We start from the raw sequence: 21618 nt of genomic DNA, 5'->3' as shown, positions 1-21618 counted from the left end.
CAACTAAATATTTCGTTAGGTTAAAAAAAAGGAAAAAGCCCAACCCTCCTACCACTAGGGTAATGAAAGTCATCTTTTTTATAGAGCACTGCTGTCGTTGTTTTAGTCATTTGTGTTTTGGTTTGCATTTGTTTGCTTGTGGGGAGGTCGTGTACCCGCACCCAGGTCTTCTTTCCTTTAGTGGTGTTTAAAATGAGATAAATTTTTTAAAAATACAGTAACACTTCTAAATTCAGAAGTAGAATGTCCAAAAACAGTAGTTTGGAGTAAACTTTAGCCTTATGACAATAAATACCAATCTTGTATAGATAGCGCATGCATTTACAGAAGATGGGTTATTTGCTGGGTTAAGTGAAGTCAAAGCAAGAAAAGTAATAGAGGAATCTGCTTTGAATCTTGGGGAGTCCCTCTCGCTTCAGATATTTCCGAAAATCATTTTATTTTACAAAATTTGTCAACAATGTGTGCAAGAACAGGATAAATGATCCAGTTAAGAATGAAAATGATATGCGTATCATTTCATGATCTACGTTCAGATTTAAACATCACAGCAGTAACTGCGTTTCTAGTTATTTTTCGAGGGGAGGGGCGGTCTTCCCCCAGGAGAGACAGCCCCCTCGCAGACCCTCCCCGAGCCGCCGGCCCTCCGCCCACGTCGCGGCCGCCGAGCCCGCCTCCCCTCCCCCCAGCCGCCACGGTGCGATCCCTCCCGCCGGCCGGGTCCCCACCCCGCGGCCGGTGGCGGCTGGGTCCCGTCCGCGGCGGCTCCGCGAACGACCCGTAGTAACCCCGTCCCGCCCCTGGCCGACCGCGCCGCGCTCCCCCGCCGGAATTCGATAGGCCCAGCCCCGCACGCGCCACCGCCCGCGGGCCAATGGGCGGCGGCCTCTCTGCATATGCAACGAGCGCCGGCCGGGGGTGCGCGTCCCGGGCGGTTCGGCTCAACAGACGCTGGTCTGCCGGCGCCGGCCTGCGACGCTGGGATTGTGGCCCCGGCCGGGGCTGGGACGAGGCGGCGGCGGCGGCAGCGGCCGGGACAGCAGACGGTGGCCCCCTTACAGTGCGGCTGCGCCAGGGTCCCCAGGAGGCGGCACGGGGCGTGAATGCTCTGCGGGCGCAGCCAGGCCTGCGTGGGCCCGAGGCTGGAGGAACCGGGGCTCCGGCGTCGCGGTGAGTGTGGCGCCCGTTGTGGGAGCGGCGGGGGCTGGTCGGCGGCGCGGCCTCAGCGGGCGGCCGGGCTGAGCCCGAGGGCGGCGCGGGGTTGGGGCCCGGATGTGGCCGCGGAGCCAGGCCCCGGGGCTGTGCGCCGCGGGGGTTGCGTGGCGGCCCGCGGCGTGTGTGTGCGCGCGTGTGTGCGTGTGTGTGTGTGTGTGGAAAAGCCGGGCAGGGTGGGAGGCGCCGCCGTGGGTCTGGGAAGCTGGTGACGTGGGGCCTGGGCCGAAGGGCCCACGTGAGCGGGGGGAACGGCAGCCGGTGACTGCGCGGTCCGGGGGAGGAAGGGTGCCCCGCGTCCCTCCCGGCGCTGTGGGGGCGGCCGGCATGGGGGGCTGGCGTCTTTCTTCGGGTGGGTGTTGACGCGTTCCTGCGAGGAAACTGAGCCCTGCGGTTCCGGGAGACCCTGCTGGAGGGGCCGGCGCGGGGGGTGTGTGTGTGGCCGCCGACTGTGGGGAGGGATTGGATCGATGAGCCGGGGCGACCTTGGTATTGGTTGTGGCCGCGATGGGTGCTGGTGGGGCTAGGATTGGCTGGTGGTTGGGGTTGAGAGTTGCAGGTTTACTTCTCCCCAAGTGCGGTTTAATACATCAGTAACAGAATGTGTCGCGCCGAGGTGGTGCTCGCGCTCTCAGCAGTCCTGCGGGGGAGGGACGATGAGGCCCGCTTCCGAGGTGAGCATCCCGAGGCAGACATGTAACTGGTTTATCCAGTCTGCGTTTAGAAAATGTGCTCTAAACTATTGCATATATGACCCCTCAAAAATAGAAAGGTAGAGCAACATCTTTAGAGTCCTATGGATGCTAGAGGAGGAATAGGCCTGTGTGAAAGCGATCGCCGCTGCATACAGTGACAAATAGTTGACATTTTATTGAGGCTTTATTACACGCCAGGCACCGTACTAAGTGCTTTATGCACAGTACCTTCACACAGGTAACAGCCCTCTGGGGTAATGCTTATTCCCATTTTACAGCTGGAGAAACTGCAGTTTGGACGCATTAACTTGCCCCAGATCCCAGCATGTTCAGAGAAGCTGGGATTCAGACCGGCCTGTGTTAAAACCCAGAGCTCTTGCATCTAACCACTTGTGTTATGCTGCCTCTCCTTGGTGGTTGGCTGAATAGTTGCCACCGTGAAATTTTTTTTGCGGGTGGGGGGGAGGGGTGGGCCAGGAGAGCTGTAGTTTGATGACCTTGATTCCTGATTATCACAACCTTTTTTGTTTCTCCAGATTAGTCCTGGGAGGTTGTTGTTGTTTCTTAGATAAGTCCTGAAGGTTGTTGCCCTGTTGTCTGAAAGTGTATTAGAAGGTTATTGAAGGGAAGAGGTGTTACGAGATGGTAGTCATTTGCACACTTTATTCTTTTGTTTTCTGGCATCTTCCTCTGCGGTTCTTACCTTGGGGATGACTAAGACTGCTGTAGTCACTGTGGCATGTTCTTTAGACTTTTCAAGCTATTTGTCAAGGTGACAAATCACCTCGTGCGGTCAAGTCTCTGTTACTGGATTTGTTAAGATATTTCAACAGGATTTAAAGCTGAAATACTCTGAGTCTAAAATGCCCTTCTTGAAGAAGGAAGAAGGAAGGTTTGAAAGAAATGAAAGATGGGTAAATTATGAGCGGAAAATCATGTATCTGGTGGGAGTGTGTGTCAGATCTTAAAGCCTCAGGATCTTGTGCTTCCCTGCTGTCTGGTTCTGCTTAAATGACTATTTCCATTCCTCATTCAATTAATTGCTCAGCCAGAGCCTTTCACTCATGTTGTATTTTAGGTCCTATGTAAGGCTGGGAATATAGTGCTGTACAGAACTGATGTGATCCTTACTTTCATGTAGGAAACAGATAAGAAGCAAATCATCATACAGATAAATACTTAATTACAAATTATGAGAAGTGCAATGAAGAAGTGTGTGAATGAAGATTTTAGTGAGGATTATGATTTAGATGGAAAGTAGGGAGTTTTTTAAATAGATATGGTGAGGTTTTACAATCTTGCATTCTGAGTCTCTAATTAAATGTGCCTAATGCAAGAGTTTGAGAACTTTTGAACACTGATGTTCTTTTCATTTCACCGTGCCTGATCCTACTCAGAATACCACTCCAGCTCATGTTACATGGAAAATGAGATCGGGAGCTTTTTGAAGCAGTCAATCTGCCTTACAGCCTAACTGTTCTGTAGTACTTAAATTTTCCCCTCCCAACGTGAATATTTGGGAACCAAGAATCTTTATCTAAACTTTGGACTTGATAGGAGTTGGATGTTTTCAGGAAAGCCAGACCAAAAAGGTGACAGGTTTTCCTAACTTGAGATAAGTAGCATCATGATTATCAGAAGTATCCAGGGTAGTTATATTTGACTTAAAATTCTCACCTCTTAGGAGACAAAATGATTATGTGTTTTGGGAAATACAAACTGTTAAGTACACGAATATTTCAGTTGAATGTGTATTAAGCCAGTACAAATAATTCATTATAGTACATATACTGAAATGCCGTCTGCATGCAAAACACTGCTAGGTGTACCATGTGGAATAAGTAAAAAGGTGAATTTGACAAAGTCCGTTTTCAAGGAGATTTAAATTTAATGAATAGTAATGCTCAGATTTAAGTCACGTCTCTCCCCCCAACCTTTTCAAAGTACTCATGTTAGCCCATTTGATCCTTTTAAAAGCCTTGTATCACCAGGAGAAATACTGAGAAAAAGGAAATTTGGTAAAATTGCCAGACATGGTGATTAATAGTTGGGAGAAGCTGTACAGTGATTACTAGTTTACTGTCTTGGAGCCATCATACAGAGGTGATGTAGACTCCTGGGCTTGGGTGAGATTGTCTGTAGAGAGGCTAGAATGAGAACAGGTGGAGGCCTGGGCTGGAGCTGGGTAGAGGAGGCTGAGCTTGGCAAGTGAGATGGAAGGAGTGGCTGGGGAACCTGGCTCAGGTGGGAGCCATAGCTGGAGTGGTATCCCTGCAGCCAGTGGGGGAGCTAAGAGGGAAATTGAGTAATGTCCTGTGGATTTAGCGACTCCGAGGTCATGAGTGCCCTTTTGCAGGTGATGTTGATGGGTGGGAAGCAGAAGCAAGTAGAAGGTGAAGAAAATGGAGATAGCAAGAACAGGAAACTTTCTAGAGTTTTGATTTTTTTATCATTTAAGTTTAAATTCTGATGGGAAGGTGTTCATTGAAAGGGAGAGGTTGAATACAGATGAGAAAATTGTTTGCTTATTTTTGCAAAGTTCCTGAGAAGATGGAAGGGGGTGGGATCCAAATGAGGCCTGAGCCTTAGCCAGGAGGAGGGACACCTTTTCTGTAGTAACCCAAGACAGGCTCGTAACTGATCTGACACTAGTCAGTACTTTATCCTGGAGGCTTGGCAATTTTCCAAAAATTACCAAGAACTGTTAAATTCAAAAAAACGAGCTCAATTTTAGCTGACCCGATAGGTTCTTTATAAAACCTCACTATAGAAGCTTTGTGTGAAATTGATTTAATGTGTGATTTAATTTTGATTTCATCCACCTTAATGGGGTATGTACTTCAGTCTGACTTGTGATTATTGTTTTCTCCTGAAAAAGGAGACATTATAAACATTGTCCTGTGATTTCTTCTACATGCTCTTTTTAGTTTCATAAGAAACAGTTTTTAGACTACTTCTTTTCCCCTGACATTTTAAATGACTTGATTTTTTTCATTTAAAATTTAGCTTCTTGGGCACCTGGGTGGCTCAATTAATTGCCTGCCTGGTCCAAGGGTCCTGGTGTTGAACCTCGAACATGGCTCCCTCCTTTGGGGAGGAGGGGGAGCTGCTTCTTTCTCTTGCTCTGCTATTCTACCTTGCTTGTGCTCTCCCTCTCCCTGTGTCAAATAAAATCTTTTAAATAAAAGTTTAGCTTTTGTTTTCACTGGGATATGTTTTACATACATACTTGTAATTCCTACTCTGAGGGATAAAGTATGAATTGGTAGATGATTCAGAGGGTTCAACTGATCTGCTAATTCTTAAATAGAACTGAAGATAGCTAAATAACCTTTTGGATAAACCACCTCAGTTACAGGTTTCTACTTGCCCTTGTTGTATTTGTTATATGTAGGGAGACTGCTTTATTCATTCATATATTTATTTAATGCCTGTCTTGCAAGACACTGGGAATTTGAAAATGATTGATAGTCTCTGTTCTCAGCTCTTCTTGGTTGATGGAAGGAAGTTGTATGAACATTATATGGTGTAGGCAAGGAAGGTGTAAGGACAGAAGTATTGCAGTGTGGTATAACCAGTACAGACAGCAGGAAGGAAGAAGGGGAGACTTTGCAGTGGCAGTAATAGTGACCTGAGTCTTTTTCTCTTCTTTTCTTTTTACCTTTTATTTTTTATTTTTTTTTAAGATTTTTATTTATTTATTTGACAGAGAGAGAGATCTCAAGTAGGTAGAGAGGCAGGCAGAGAGAGAGAGGGAAGCAGGCTCCCCACTGAGCAGAGAGCCTGATGTGGGGCTCCATCCCAGGACCCTGAGATTATGACCTGACCCGAAGGCAGAGGCTTTAACCCACTGAGCCACCCAGGCGCCCTGATAACGTGGTTGATGAATTGGGCTGAGGGGAACAAGGGAGCCAGGGAATAGAAAGTTTGTCTTGAATTTGGTCCAGGTGTGTATGTCTACAAATATGTACATATTGGAGATATTATAATATCAAAGAATATTAGAAAAATAAAAAGCTTATCTTGCTATCCTAACATTGCTCAAGAGGTGAAAAGCTGTCCATTTTTCTGTTTGTCATGGTCAGCCTTTTTGTCCCCTACTTAACTTAGAAAGTAACCACAATTAACACTTTCCTGCTACAAAGCTTTGTTTTTCCTCTTCTAGACGATTGGTCTTTGGAATAAGGCTAATAGCCAAGTAGTAGTCCTAAAATTTCCTCTGTCAGGCACTGTACTTCCTCTGGTCAGGCACTATTCCTACTTTCTTCTCACTTATAATAGATACGGATTTTTCTTCTTTTTTTAATCACTCTTACTTCACAGATAAGGAAATTGAGGCACAGAGAACCTAAAGTGACTAGTCTGTGTGTGTGCTCCATCTCCTCTGAAGCAGTTCGGTTCCAGAGTCCATCCATGTTCTTATAGCCCGGGCACTGTACCTCCTGTCTGGGGTGACAGGCTTGCAGTTCTTACTGACCTCTGAAGACAAAATTTATTAGAAAAGGAGCTGTGATGACATTTAGGGACAGTGTTAATCTGTTTTAATTACACATAGTTTATTCCTCCCCCCCCCCCCCAATCCTGTTCTTACAGAGCGGGACATAAATAAAGAGTAACAACCTAAATTGAGGGAATTTAACTGGAATTTTCTTGTACTTGAATGTGAATCCTACTTCAGCATTCCTTCAGGGATCATTATAATTGCCCTTTTGGAATTTTCTGGATTGGGAATATAAAGCAATTTGGGATGCTATAATCTGATACATTTTCTTCCTTTCCTTCTGTTAAAAAGACATGCTTTCTGTATGTCTGAAAAGTATTTCATAATATTTAATCCAGTTAAACCCACTCCCTTCCCCCAAATCCTCCAGTTAACCACTAATCTGAGTTTGGTGATCTGAATTTTATTATTTGTAGGCATTTCTCTACAGTTTTATTATCCCCAAGCAGTGTATAATACTGTTCTATGTGTTTTAAAATTTCAAGTACGTAGTATTGTATGATTGTGCAACAACTTTTTTCACTTGTTATCACTTAATCGTGGTTTTATCAGTTGAGTTTCATCAGAGTGTGTATGTACATGTCTGTTTAGCTCATTTATTTTCACTGTGATAGGGTGTGACATTTTAGGACTACAATGCATTTTGTTTCCTCTTCGCTCTCTTGGTAGACCTTTGGGTTGCTGCTGTGCTGCTTTTTTGTTGTTGTTGTTGTTGTTGTTTTGTTCTTATGAATACTAGCATGAGTATTCTTAAACACCATTCCTTCTCTAATTCCATTTTTGACACTGTAGTCCTCCCGTACTCCTTTTTCTTCTGTATATCCTATCTCTGAGTCCCTTTAATCTTGTCATTATTTGACTTAAGGTATTACTTGGCTCATAGTTGTAGTACAAAACCACAGTGGCTGCTTTTCCTCTAAAGTTCTTTTTAGTAACTTTTCTTTTAATTAATTTTGTTTGACTTTCTTCATATTTATTTATTTATTTATTTATTTATTGTTCTTAGGCAATTTTTTAGATAGATGCCTAGTATCTTCTCATTTTAAATTCCGTAAGTGACTGTAGGGATAATTCACGTGTGCTTCCTCTTGGGAAGTTTTTGTCAATCTATTTTTTATTTGGCCAGTTCTGTATTTAATGCTATTTTAATAATTTTTCTCTAAAATGTGTCTTTTTCATTGTAATTTGGTGAGTAGGAACATGGACTTTGGAGAAGATTGCTTGGATTTGGGGTTCCTGGGTGGCTCAGTTGGTTAAGTGGCTGCCTCAGGCTCAGGTCATGATCCTAGGGTCCTGAGATTGAGTTGAGTCCTGCACAGGGCTCCCTTCTCTGTGGGGAGTCTGCTTCTCCCCTCTGCCCTTCCCCCTTGCTTGTGATTTCTCTCTCACTTTGTGTCTTCTAAAATAAAAATTAAAAAAAGAAAAAAAGATTGCTTGGATTTGAGTCCTGGATTTACTTCTGGATAGCTGTGTGACCTTGGGCAACTTGTTTAGCATCACTGTGACTCAGCTTCTTCTATAAAATACAGATCATAATGGAATGTACCTGTCGATTGTTATAAGGGTTTATATGGGGTAAGTGCCTGCATGGAGTCAACGATCAATAAATATTAACCATTCTAATTTTATTTAGAGTATGCAGTATATTCTAAGTCTATCCACCTTTTATTATTGCCTTCCTTCTCTTCTGAAACAGCATTATTATCTTTTCATATACAAATATACTTCAAAGAAATGTCTAATGTATTGTAAGGCCTTATTAATGGAGATTGGGAAGAGATATTATAAATCCTAGAAAATTGGGTAACATCAGTAATTTAGGATTTATCTTGTGCTTTAATTTTCTGGTATTTATAAAGCACATTGAAAGTAGGTTGACATGGTGTACTTCTCATTCAAGTAATTTAAGAGTCTCCTCTTGTTTTTAATACCTTTTGTAATATGATCTTAATAATGATTCAGATAGCATTTCTAAATACACTCATTATCCTGTATCATCAACTCTATGCTGTTGAGTGGAGGAGTCCTGTGTATAAAACTTTCTGTGTAAATTTGATCTGGTTTCTTAACCTTTCTAACCCTTTTCATTTCAGTTTCTTTAACATAAATATTTTAATTCTCACCTTACGAAGTTATGAGCACTGAGGGAGATACAGATGGTAGTTTAGGGTACACAGGTGACCTCCTGTGTTGGTTGCTTGCCTTATTTCTCTGCCTCCTGTCTTTTTTCTTTCTTTTTTTCCCCAGTTTTCTTTGTCTTTCCTTTCTTCCTCCCTTTCTCTATATTTTAATTGAAAAATCACATATTTAATGTATACAGTTTGAGCTTATACATGTATACACCTGTACAACCATCACCATAATCAAGGTAGTTTACATGTTTATCACTGCCAAAAGGTTCCTTGTGCCTCTTTGTTGTTGTTGTTGTTTTGTTTTGTTTGTTTTTTCTGTCCTTCAGAAGCAGTTTATTGGTAAACATAACAGGGTTATTCTGAATCCAGTGTGTGAGGGAGCCCATCATATGATAGGACTGTACATCATTTAAAAAAAAAGATTTTAGTTGTTAGAGAGCACACACTTGGGGGCAGAGTGAGAGAGAGTGCAAGAGCAGAGGAAGAGGGTAAAGCAGACTTGACCCTGAGATCATGACCTGAGTTGAAGAAGCTTAACTGACTGAGCCACCCACCTGTACCAAAAGTGTACATCATTTAAGGGGGAGTAGGAAATAATAATTTCTTAAGGACAAGAATGTTCAGTCTATAGGAGAATACAGACAAGATGTGGTTCATGTAGAGTGAGCAATACAGAGGCTAGAATGGTCATGTTTGCCCTGAGTAACCAGGAAAGGTCTTTTGCTTAGCGAAAGAAGACATGAGTTGGATTTGAAGAAAGAGTTGTGTTTGAGGATGGTATTCAAATGGGATGTCGCAGGCAGTTGGGGAAGAACGGGACTGACAGATAGAATTGAGGCGTTAGCTGGTTTAGGGGGGCTAGGGATGCTTTGAGAATGAATCATATCCCAGAGGGCAAGCAAAGAGCAGAGGCATGGAGAACAGAGATAGGTAAGAACTTAGATGATCTCATTTATTCATTGTATCCTTCAATTCAGAAAGTAGTTGCTGAATGCATGGAAGGTTCTAGGAGTAGGAATGGAGATTGAGCAGCCAGAAAGTGAGAAGAAACACGTGGGCTCTGAGTTGTTAAAGTTGTTTCCAGTTGTGCCACCATGATGACTGTTATGCCTGGCATTGTGGCATTTTCCACACCATTAGCTTTTCTGGAGTTTGGATTTCCTTGCCTGTAATCCTTTCTTGCTCAGTAGTGTTATGATCTGCTTTTTTGTTATCTATGCCATATTTCTCTCTTTGGTTTCTCTGAAACTTCATTAGCTTTGTGCATTTTCCTCTCTGAGTTTATTTTGTGTTTACTCCTTGGAATTCACTGGGGTATTTGCATGAGTTTTATTAGATACTAGCTACACTGACTGATGAAATAGTTAACCTTTTGAAAATTATTTTCTATATTGATTTTGTAGATATGTAACAGCTCATGTTTCTGCATTGATGTTTCTGGGTTGTAAAATATTCACTGTTATTTTGGCCAACATTATAAAAAGTTCTTCAGCCACAGAAGTTTATTTTTACTCACTTTACTTTCATCAGGATTGCAGTAATCCTCATTCTAGATCTTGACCTTGGGGATTTTTTTTTTTTTAAATATATTTCCCCTGGTGATTTTTTTTTTTTTTAAAGATTTTATTTATGAATTTGACAGAGATCACAAGTAGGCAGAGAGGCAGGCAGAGAGAGGAGGAAGCAGGCTCCATGCTGAGCAGAGAGCCCGATGTGGGGTTCAATCCCAGGACCCTGGGATCATGACCTGAGCTGAAGGCAGAGGCTTTAACCCACTGTGCCACCCAGGTGCCCCAATCTTGAGTTTTTTAGTGTAACAGTAAAACAACCAGAAATTCCTCTTTTTCCATTCGAGACTGACTTGATCTCCGTACTTGATCTCTGGACTTCTTTCTAAGTTGAAATATGGAGTTTATTTTAATTCCATAGGAGACCAGAATGAACTAAAATTAATTAATCTTAGAACTGTAGATGATGACATTTTAATGTAAACAAGATTGACATTATTGAAATTATACCACATGGACCATAATATATTGGTCATTATTACTATTTTTTACATATCCACGGTTAATATTTTCCTAAGTGCTTTTGCCTTTGTATTGTAACTTTCCATTTGCTAGTGTGCTAGAGTCTAAGAATTTGTATTCATCATTTGCCCTGAAACTAGGCCTGTCTTTGTGGACTGATGCTTATTTTGACAGCATAGCACTCTTCTTAGAAATTTAGTGTTTAGTTTGTGTATCACTTTCCTGAGGTATAAAATGAATACCTGTTTATTTGGTACCATCTCAAGGTGGGAAGGTTGTGGGAGATAGTAGCTGACTGGAAGTGGGGTGTGAGGTCAGAGAAGGAGCTCATGAGACCCCAGGTGTAAGGAAGGAGATTGGTGTGGTAGAGAGGAGTGACGAAGGGCTTGAGGTTTGTGACCACAGTGTTACTTAAATCCCCAAATCTAGTTCTGCCTCATTTTAGTTTTGTGACCACAGCAAATTCTTAACCTCTGAGTTTCAGTTTCTTTCGGATCAGGGTGAGGTCTGCCTTGCAGGGTACCTGTGCTCCAGATGTGTATATATCCCATCTCTGCGGTGCAGTGAAGAAATGTTAGAAACTTTTTCTTTATAGTAATTTCTACATTTTATGCATGATTCATAGGGTTTATGATATGCTAGGACCAAAGTACATATACACAATATTAAAGGTACATGTGTTTGGAATGCCAGTAATTTTTACCAAAAGGAGCTTGTTGTGATCTTTGAAGTTTAGTGAGTGGGCTCCTTGATAAAAAAAAAACTAGGCCCTATTCGGAGGCTTATTAGTTTGGGGGCAACTTTGGGGATGAGTTGAGTTTGGGATGAGTTTGAAGAGCTTGGGTTAGTTGGCTCCGGGAAATGGATTGAAGGTTATTGGATTTAAGGAGCATGTCTCTGCAAGTTCATTTGAAAAATGGGGGACATCGAAGCCTCTGCCTTCACTTCAGCTCAGGTCATGATCCCAGAGTCCTGGGATAGAGCCCCGCATCGGGCTCTCTGCTCAGCAGGAGCCTGCTTCCCCCTCTACCTCTCTGCTTGCCTCTCTGCCTACCTGTGATCTCTCTCTCAAATAAATAAATAAAATCGTTAAAAAAAATGGGGACATAGTAAAGCTGGCATGTGTAATGTTTGAGTTAGTTTGTAAAAGTATTTTTTTAAAAAAAATATTTATTTATTTGACAGATAGAGATCACAAGTAGGCAGAGAGGCAGGCAGAGAGAGAGGAGGAAGCACGCTCCCTGCTGAGCAGAGAGCCTGATGCGGGGCTTGAGGCCAGGACCCTGGGATCATGACCTGAGCCAAAGGCAGAGGCTTTAACATGGAGCCACCCAGGCACCCCAGTTTGTAAAAGTCTTAAACTGTATATTTTTTTACATGATATCGTGTATCAGAATATTATATGGTAGAAATTCTGATGGTATATAACCCAGAAACATGAGTCAGTATTAGGGAATTGCTCTTGATGCATGGGTAGTTTGCTTACAGATAACTGAGAGCTGACTCTATGCATGTTTAAGTTAATAATGTTTATGTTGTGTGATGTCGGCAGATAGGCACGTTACCTGTAGGTGATTAATTATAGCTTTGTGTTTCTTGTTACTGATTTCAAATAGGCTTCATGAGATAATAAAGGTGTTTGTTACCTTGTTAGATGTGTTTCTTTTGGGCTCTTTAAGGGGCAGTTGCTGTGTTTAAGTATCCCTCCACTAGAAAAGAGAGCTCTATGAAGACAAGTGTATTTGTGTATTACTTACTGATGTACACCCAGTGCATCGCACTGAATGAATCAGTCTGCGTATCCCTGCACAGTAAAGGACACGAGATAGTGTTTATTAAATTGAATTGAAAGATTTGAACCTAACACCAAACAAAAAATTTTGGAAGGCCAACAACACCTTGACACAAAATGACCAGTCTGTGCTCAGGAGTTCTGAAAGAGTAGGTTTACTGTTGATAAAATATGCATTTGAATAGCTAGCTGGCTGAGTAATAATGTACAGATTATAATTTAGAAATTTCCTGGTAAGGAAGATAAGAAAGTGTGCTAGATTTGTCTCAGGCCAACCTGAGTTCTTGAACTTTGATATGGTAACTTCTTGTTGCCTTTCCTTTTTTTTTTTTTTTTTTTTTAATCCAAAGGTCTTTACTTGAGAGAGAGTGTGCATGCATGTGCACAAGTAGGAGGGCAGAGGGGAAGGGAGAGGGAGAAGCAGTCTCTCCATTGAGTAGGGAGCTTGATGTGCTTGATCCCAAGACCCTGAGATCATGGCCTTGAGCCAAAGGCAGATACCTAACCGACTGAGCCACCCAGATACCCATGCTTGTTGCCTTCTTAAAAGCCTTTGACACTCCTCTGACAGTGTCCTCATCAACCTTCATTGCCTGCCTTTGGTTTCTAGGACACTGTTCTTGCTTTCTTTACCTTTCTAACTGGCTTTTATAGTGTCTGTCCTTAATATTTTTACAAGTGAATGTACACTGTATTTGAGGCATTCCATGGTTTCCACTCTAAATAGGGATAGGGTCAGTGATGACTCTCAAAATCTACATCTGCTGCTCTGTTGGTAGCCCCAGTCCTGTATTTCTGACGGTATCTTGAATCTCTCCTCTAGTCATTCCCACACACTGAACATCCAGCCCGATCCTCATGCACTCTCCTATGTATCTGCTCTTCCTCATATATTCCTTGTGTCTATTGCAAGTCTCCTACCATTCTAGAAATGTTGAATACTAATTTTTAAAGCTTAATCTTCACATCTCCCCATATCCTATTGTCTTGCTTCTTCTGTAACTACTGCCCTAAACTCTGGACTTCATGCTTCACTTGAGCTATTTTAATGTCTACATACCTGGAATCCTTTTCTGGTTTCTTTTCAGTGATAACCCAAAGTAATCATTATGAAAAAACAAATTTGGTGAGCTGCTTTGCTTAAAATGCGATCTCATTCTCTCTGCTCTGTGTTTCTATTTTTCATTTTCACTTCTAACTTCCTCCTGTTTTCCTGTACTGCATCTGTTAAGCTATTTAGTTTTCTCCTTGTGTGTTTACTCATGCCTCTGTATTGACAGGAATGGAGTGCTAGCACAGAGAGGTTGACACAGCTCTGTGGCACTGAGGAGGACCTCCCCTAGAGGCTTCAACTGAATCTTGAAGGACAAGTTTACATTGGCAGTCTTCAGCTTCTTTTAATTCTTTCAGATTGTTTTAATTGAGTGCCAGTTCTAAGTTCTGTAGAGAATATTACTGTATCAGCATGTCCATATTTTTGATACAGGCCTCCTAGGTCATAGGCTGCTGGGTCCCTATTGATGTCATGTTTGCAGTGGTCCACTGGGGTGGAGATGCGATCCAGGGGCATCATAGAGTTCCAGCAGAACCCGTGCTTCTCTATCTGAAAGTGGCAGGCCAGGCAATAGGGTGTGACAGGCCACCATGACAGCACTGGAGATTATTTTATAGTCAAAAAAAATGCTTAGGAACAAATCACTTTTGGGATGTGGGAGCTGTGGAAGAGAGGAATTGCCAGGTTATTCGCTTCACAGATCTGCTCCTCATCTTTCTAAGATTTAAATTCACCCATTGGCTCAGTTCCGAGTTTTCTTTAATGCTGCTTAACTTAATAATCTTTTAACCACTGATCTGAAATGCCACTATGGTCCAATACAAAAATCCCGTGACAGTTTTCTGGTTTTAAAATTCTATACCAGAACAGTTAGTGTTATTTTTGACATCTAATAGGGTAAGTATGCATTAAGTATTGTTGTTTTCAAGTTTTATTAGCAAATCTTAAAATGTTTTCCTCTAGATAAACTTCGGAATTACTATCAAGTGATCACACAAAACAAGTAATAAAGTCCTATGAGGATTTTGACTTGGATTGTATTTGGTTTGTAGATGAATTTTGGCAGAATTATAATCTTTTCTACTCAGGAACTAGTCTGTCTTTTAATTTAGTGTCTGTCAGTAGCATTTTATACATATGTACATTCATAATTACATATGTATGTTCATTGCTTTTTTAAAAGACTTTAACTAATCTCTGTACCCAGTGTGGGGCTCAAACACATAACCCAGAGATCAAGAGTTGCATGTTCTTCTGACTGAGCCAGCCAGGCATCTCTACATACATACGTTTAAGCAAGATGTTGTGTGTATTAAGTATTTTAAAGTTGCTTTTACTATTGTGACTAAGATCTTCTCTGTTCTCATTTTTTAAAAGAGGAGGGGCAGAGGGGGAAAGGGAGAGAGAGAATCCCAAGTAGGCTCTACACCCAGCACAACACAGCTCCATCTCACAACACCAAGATCTTGACCTGAGCTGAAATGAAGAGTTGGACACCCAACCGACTGAGCCATACTTTTTTTTTTCTTTTTTCTTTTTTAATATAAACTAGTCCTAGCTTGGGGCTTGAACTCATGACCCCCAAGATCAAGAGTTTCATTTCTATGGACTGAGCCAGCCAGGCACTCCCGTCTTCATTTTTTAACTGATTACTACAGGTGTATAGAAGAACTATTGATTTTTATTATTTACCTGGTATCTAGATATCTTTAGTGAATTCTGTCTCTGGTTGCATAGCTTTCAATGATTCTTTTGGATTTCTTGTCAGATTGGCAATCATATGCAAATAATGAAGATTCTGTTTCTCCTTTTCCAGTATTCATACTGTTTATTTTTCTCCCGCAGTGTTCTCTAAAAGAAATGCAGTGAGAGGAACAAATAATGAGCCGTGTATATAACTTTAAATTTCTAGTAGACATATTAAATAAAGTGAAAAGAAACAAGTAACTTGATTATATTTTATTTAATCCAGCATAGGGTAGTACCCCCTTATCTGCAGTTTCTTTCTGTAGTTTTGGTTACCCTCAGTCAATTGTGGTCCAGAAGCAAATGCTCCCCTTTTCCTGTCCCTTTCTTAAAAGGTCAGCAGGAGCCTAAGGCTGCCACACAACATCCACTCCTTCACCTCTCTTCATCTAATCCCCTAGGCATTTTATTGTCTCTTATCACAAGAAGGGGGAGTATAGTACAGTAAAATGTTCTGAGAAAGAGAGTACATTCATATAACTTTTTTATTAAGCTTTTTATTTTAATTGCAGGATAGTTGACCTTTTATTACAGTATCTTGTTAAAATTGTTCTATTACTGCTGTTTAAAAACAAAATCCATCCAGGTAAATTTGAAGACCTAATGGATTTTATTAAATGATCATGACTTGGCCAGCATCCCATCTAGCAAGTAGAGGGGGAGATCCAAGGAGTCGTAGAAAGAAGTGGAAGAGGGTGTGGTGAGAAAGTTATGCACAATAGAAGACGATTGTTCTCTTGAAAATCACCTTCCCTTATGGGGATGGCAGGGAGTCTTACGCAGAGTACTCTTTCTTTGGGGTGTGTGTGGAGAATGCCCCAATGACATACCTCATTGATGGGGCTCAGAAAATTCCTGACTGACCCATTAAGACTACATTTCTTGAGGTCGAAACTGCAAGATTAGGTATTAAGTCTATGTACAGTGATTTGGCTTAAGTTGATGCCATTTCAGGCTTGTATTTTTCTTTTTAACATTGTTAATCTCTTCCTGTGCCTAATTTATAAATAAAACTTTATCATAGGTATGTATGTATAGAAGAAAACATAGTGTCTGTGGGTTTCAGCACTATCTGTGGTTACAGGCATCTGCTCGGGGTCTTGGAATGTATCCCCCCCCAAAAAAGGGGGGGGACTACTTGTGTCCAAGATACTGTTTCAACATACAATCAACATAAAAATTATTGCGATGTTTTATATTTTTTTCCATACTAAGGCTTTATAATTCTATGTATATTTTATATTTAGAGCACAGTTTGGACATACTTCCAAGTAAGTGTTCAGTAGCTACATGTGGCTAATGGTCATAAGGGCTAGAGCCTTCTTAACAAAATCCAGTAATGATGGTTACAGCTGGCCTTCCTGCCTTTAATCGAAATTACCTTTTGTAATTGGTGTTTGTTTCTGATATATATTACTTTAATCGTAAAATACTTTTCGTATTTGGTATTGGTTTCTGATATATTAAGTTAAAGAAGTTTTCTTTTGTGTGTATGACATTCCTTTTAAAGTTGGTAATTGTGGGGCTTCTGGGTGGCTCAGTGGGTTAAACCTCTGCCTTTGGCTCCCGGTCATGATCTCAGGGTCCTGGGATCCTGCCTGCAATCAGGCCCTCTTCTCAGCTGGGAGCCTACTCCCTCTCTCTGTCTGCCTGCTTCTCTGCTTACTTGTTATCTCTGTCTGTCAAATAAATAAATAAAATCTTTTAAAAATTTTTGATAATTGGGGGCACCTGGGTGGCTCAGGGGGTTAAAGCCTCTGCCTTCGGCTCAGGTCATGATCCCAGGGTCCTGGGATCGAGCCCTGCATCGGGCTGTCCACTCTGCAGAGAGCCTACTTCCTCCTCTCTCTCTCTCTCTCTCTCTCTGCCTACTTCCGATCTCTGTCTGTCAAATAAATAAATTAAAAAAAAATTTTTGATAATTGATACTTTCCTTTTATACTTTTTTATTTATTTAAACATACACATTATTATTACTATTATTGTTTAAAGATTTTACTTATTTACTTGAGAGAGAGTGAGCACGAGAGGGGAGAGGGTCAGAGGGAGAAGCAGACTTCCTGCTGAGCAGGGAGCCCGATGTGGGACTCGGATCTGGGGCCTCCAGGATCATGGCTCGAGCTGAAGGCAGTTGCTTAACCAACTGAGCCACCCTGGAGCTCTGGATATATATATTTTTTTAAATGCATACACTGACATGATCACACCTTTCCCTCCCAGTTAAACTGCTAATAAGAGAATGATAACAGAATCCTGGGCATAATACAAAAATATATTTGGTCTTCGTCCCCACTAGTGGCACGGAGCTCCTGACCAAGTGATAGGAGTCTTCTGTTATTCATAAATATATCCTTTGATCACATCCGGAGTTTATGTTAATGAACAGCTTAGGATGGGGTTCTCTAGATAGCTTCAGGATGGGGCTGGTCACCTGAAGGATCCAGCCATTAGGTTAAAGACCCTAAAGTGGCAGTATATAAAATCAGTGTGCAGAAATCAGTTGTATTTCTATACACCACCACCAAGACAGAAGAAAGAGAAATTGAGTCAGTCCTATTTACATTTGTACCAAAAACCATAAGATATGTAGGAATAAATCTAACCAAAGAGGCAAAGAATCTGTACTCCGAAAACTGTAGAACACTTAATGAAAGAAATGAAGAAGACACAAGGAAATGGAAAAACATTCCATGCTCATGGATTGGAAGAACAAATATTGTGAAAATGTCTATGCTACCTAGAGCAGTCTACATATTTAATGTAATCCCTATCAAAATACCATCAACTTTTTTCACAGAAGTGGAACAAATAATCCTAAAATTTGTATTGAACCAGAAAAGACCTTGAATAGCCTGAGGAATATTGAAAAAGAAAATCAAAGCTGGTGGCATCACAGTTTTGGACTTCAGGCTCTGTTAGAAAGCTGTAATAATCAAGGCAGTATGGTACTGGCACAAAAACAGACACATAGATCAGTGGAACAGAATAGAGAGAGCCCAGAAATGGACCCTCAACTCTATATGGTCAGCTAATCTTTGACAAAGCGGAAAAAAAGTCAAATGGAAAAAAGACTGTCTCTTCAAATGGTGTTGGGAATATTGGACAGACACATGCAGAAGAATGAAACTGGACCCTTTTCCTTAAACTGCACACAAAAATAGACTCAAAATATATGAATCACAGACTTGTACCCCTGAAACAAATAATACATTATATATTAATAAAATGTTTAAAAAAACTTATAGACCCACCCATCAACCTCCTATGAGGAGTGAGGGGGCTGGAGATAAAAACTCATGAACGGCGAAGTTCGTTGAGCTTCCGTGTTGGTGACTTGGGCCAGGTGCTGGGACAGTGGCACACCTGGAGAGGGTTTGGAAGTTTTTGCTGTGTCTCCTACTCTCTGTATCCCTTGCCCTATGCATATCTTCCCTTGGGCTGTCGTGAGTTGTATTCTTTATAATAAACCGATAAATGTAAGTAATGGGTGTTCCTGAGTTGTGTGAGCCATTCTTGCAAATTATTGAATTTGGGGAGGAGATTGTGGGAATCCCTCGTTTGTAACCAGCTGGTGACTCATGACTAGCAAGTGGGGAATAGTCTTGCGGGACTAAGCCCCTAACCCCTTAACCTGTAGGATCTATCTCTTGTAAAATAATACAGAAGTGTAGGGCAGTTCTAGTTTTAATAAAATAGTCTTTAAAAATACTGTCATTGTGTGCACGTGGTGGAGGACTTTTTAAGGTAGTCTCATCAGAGTATGTTTGCAAAATATGAATTTCCTGAGTCTTTACATCTCTGAGTATTTTCTTATTCTACTTGGCAGTTCATCAGGAATTTAGCTAGAAGTAGAATTCTAGTTTAAAATTCATTTCCCTCAAAACTTTGAAGGCATTCTTGATAGCCTTCCTGGGTTGCAGACATCTGAGGCCAGTATGATTCTTACTCCTTCATAGGAAGGGAGACTGTACATCCAGGTTTGTCTGGGACACTTTCAAATTACATCTCATAGCACCTGCTTTCACTCTGTAAAGTATCCTTATGTATTGATCAGTTATACAATTTACTTATTTGTAGGTGAGCTAGTTTTGTTTTTGTTTTGTTTTGAAGCTTTTGGGATATTCTTAAACTAAGTGCTCTGAGAATTCACAAAGCTGTGTCTAGAGGTAAGTTATTTTGGCCCCCACTCATCTGCTTAGCACTCTGCAGGCCCTTTCAGTCTGACGACTAGCGTCCATCAGCTGTGGGATATTTTATTGCCGAGTGTTTCAGTAATTTCTGCCTCTTCATTCTCTTTGTTCGTTCTTTCTAGAACTCCTTTTAGTGGAACTTGTTCTCTTGGTCTTTTGGATTAATTCAGCACCTTGACAAAGGACTTCCACTACTTAGATTTTGATCTTAAAGTTTCTAATTAAGTTTTTCTTTCCAGCTTATCTCTTTAACTCAGGCAAAAGACCTTGCACAGAACATCGCACAAAACATCTCTTGATGGGAACCGAAACTGCCCCTCTCAAGCAATAAGGACTGTCCTGAGCCAGCAAGACCTACCTGTGTGGTTGATCCCAAGACAATGATCCACCTGACCTTGACTGCCCACCTGCCTATAAGCACTGACCTTTGTCGCACATTTTCCTATATAAACCTGGAAGTATTTTCAGCACTTTGGAGGCAGTCTTTAAAACATCAGCCTGCTGTCTCTTGGTGTGGGCTTTCTGAAATATATTTTCTTTCTTATTTCCTTACCACTTGTCTCTCTGCCTTTGGTGAGTGGCTGAGCCTGGACTGTTGGAACCCTCAGAGCCCCAGACTCCCTATAGCCCTCTGCCCCCCAGGTACAACCTTCTAAAAATCTTTTTTGATTTGTTTTCTACTTCTTTGATTTTGCTTTCCTTTCTGGGAAAATACTCCGAGCCTTTTTTTCTTAATATATCTGTTGACTTTTAAATTTAATATCAGGTGCTCTTCTTAATTTTAACAAGAGCTTTTTCTTTTCTTTTTTTTTTTTTTTAAGATTTTATTTATTTGATAGCTCATAAGTAGGCGGAGGCAGGCAGAGAGAGGAGGAAGCAGCTCCCCATTGAGCAGAGAGCCCGATGTGGGGCTCGATCCCAGGACCCTGGGATCATGACCCGAGCCACAGGCAGAGGCTTTAACCCCCTGAGCCACCCAGGCACCTCCAAGAGTTTTTTTTATTATATTTAATCCTGTATGGTGCCCCAGTTTTGTTTCATCAATTTAATAGCCTCTCCTCTCTTTTGGAAGATGGGTCACATGTATTTAAAGTATTCTTTCTATTTCCTGCATCGACTGTTTCCATCGAGTTCCCCCCACTTCAGTTTTCATCTCTGTCTTTCATTGTGATGGGTTTTTTTGTCAAATGTCTGGTGATCCAGAACTTCATATTCTCTCTGGATTTTTGATTCTGATTTTTCTGTTTCTAGTCCCCGCCGCCTCCATCAATAAATTCCCCACACTGGTGTGAGATTTAACAGTATGAGGGGTGGCTATTCTGCATACAAATCTGGATGGCTCTTTAGAGAGTTGGGTAATATCTAAACCACTTAGCACTTAGTATGGCATAGAGGGCAGTGCCAGTGAGCTCTTGCCTTTGCTTCCTCTCAGAGCTGCTCTAACACTGCAGATTTGGTGGCTTAGCACCACAGAAATTGATTATCCTACAGTTAAAAGAGGCCAGAAGTTTCTGGGCTGAAATCAGGCGTCGGCAGAGTGTTGCCCCTTCCAGAGAAGAACCTGTTCTTGCCTCTTCAGTTGCTGGGCCTGCTGCATTCTGTGGCCTGGGTCCAGACTTCGAGGCCAGCATGTTACAGCTCTGCTCTGTCCTCCCATTGCCCTCTCGGAGTGTCAGATCTGCCTTTCTTCCAGGGATACTTGTGGTGGCATTTAGGGACCAGCTGAATCGCATACTGCGCTCTCCTCCCCAGATCCTTAATTCAGACACATCTACAAAGATCTTTTCTCAAGAAAAGTAGCTTTTGCTGGTTCCAGGGTTTAGGGCCTGATGCCTCTGGGGTCATCTGTCAGCCTGCTTTCAGGTACTTACGAGTTCTCCAGTGCTTCTGTGCTTTCGCAGATGCTATTTTAATTGCCTGTAGTTTCCTCTCTTGTGTCCTTTGCCAAAAATCTGTGGATCCACTCAGTTCTTAGTTAAATAAATCAGTTCTTAGTCAGCCTTCCTTGGCCTTCTTACAGAAGACCTCATTTGCCTGTTTCCTTAATACAGCCTGTCTCCTTATCCAGTAGTTTTTGTCATCTCAGTACTTGGTCCTGGGAGCTTTTTGAGGCCTATGGACACATTTCCAGAGTGGATAGCATTGGGTATGGAGCCGAGTAGGCATTCATTCACTAACTAGTTGTTGAGGAGATTCAACATTTATTAAGGGCCAGTTAAATACTAGGACCTTTCGTGTTAATTAACAAAATAAAATATGCACATGT

At 41.6% G+C, this 21618-nt stretch overlaps 1 protein-coding gene across 3 annotated transcripts in view; it reads left to right on the top strand.

The window, feature by feature from the left end:
* The first annotated feature begins 687 nt into the window (after window positions 1-687).
* ACSL3 (acyl-CoA synthetase long chain family member 3) overlaps window positions 688-21618 on the top strand; it is a 68969-nt gene continuing 48038 nt past the window's right edge. For 2 of the 3 annotated variants that reach the window (XM_082690413.1, XM_082690412.1), the window contains exon 1: window positions 894-1170. The gene's annotated coding sequence lies outside the window, so the exon portion shown is untranslated. Of the gene's footprint in view, window positions 1171-21618 lie in introns of all 3 variants that reach the window. The other variant, XM_082690414.1, reaches the window with a different exon arrangement.

Source organism: Mustela nivalis (genome assembly GCF_964662115.1).
Source record: "Mustela nivalis genome assembly, chromosome: 11".
Taxonomy (NCBI): Eukaryota; Metazoa; Chordata; class Mammalia; order Carnivora; family Mustelidae; genus Mustela; species Mustela nivalis.
This window is presented reverse-complemented; position numbering and strand designations above follow the sequence as displayed.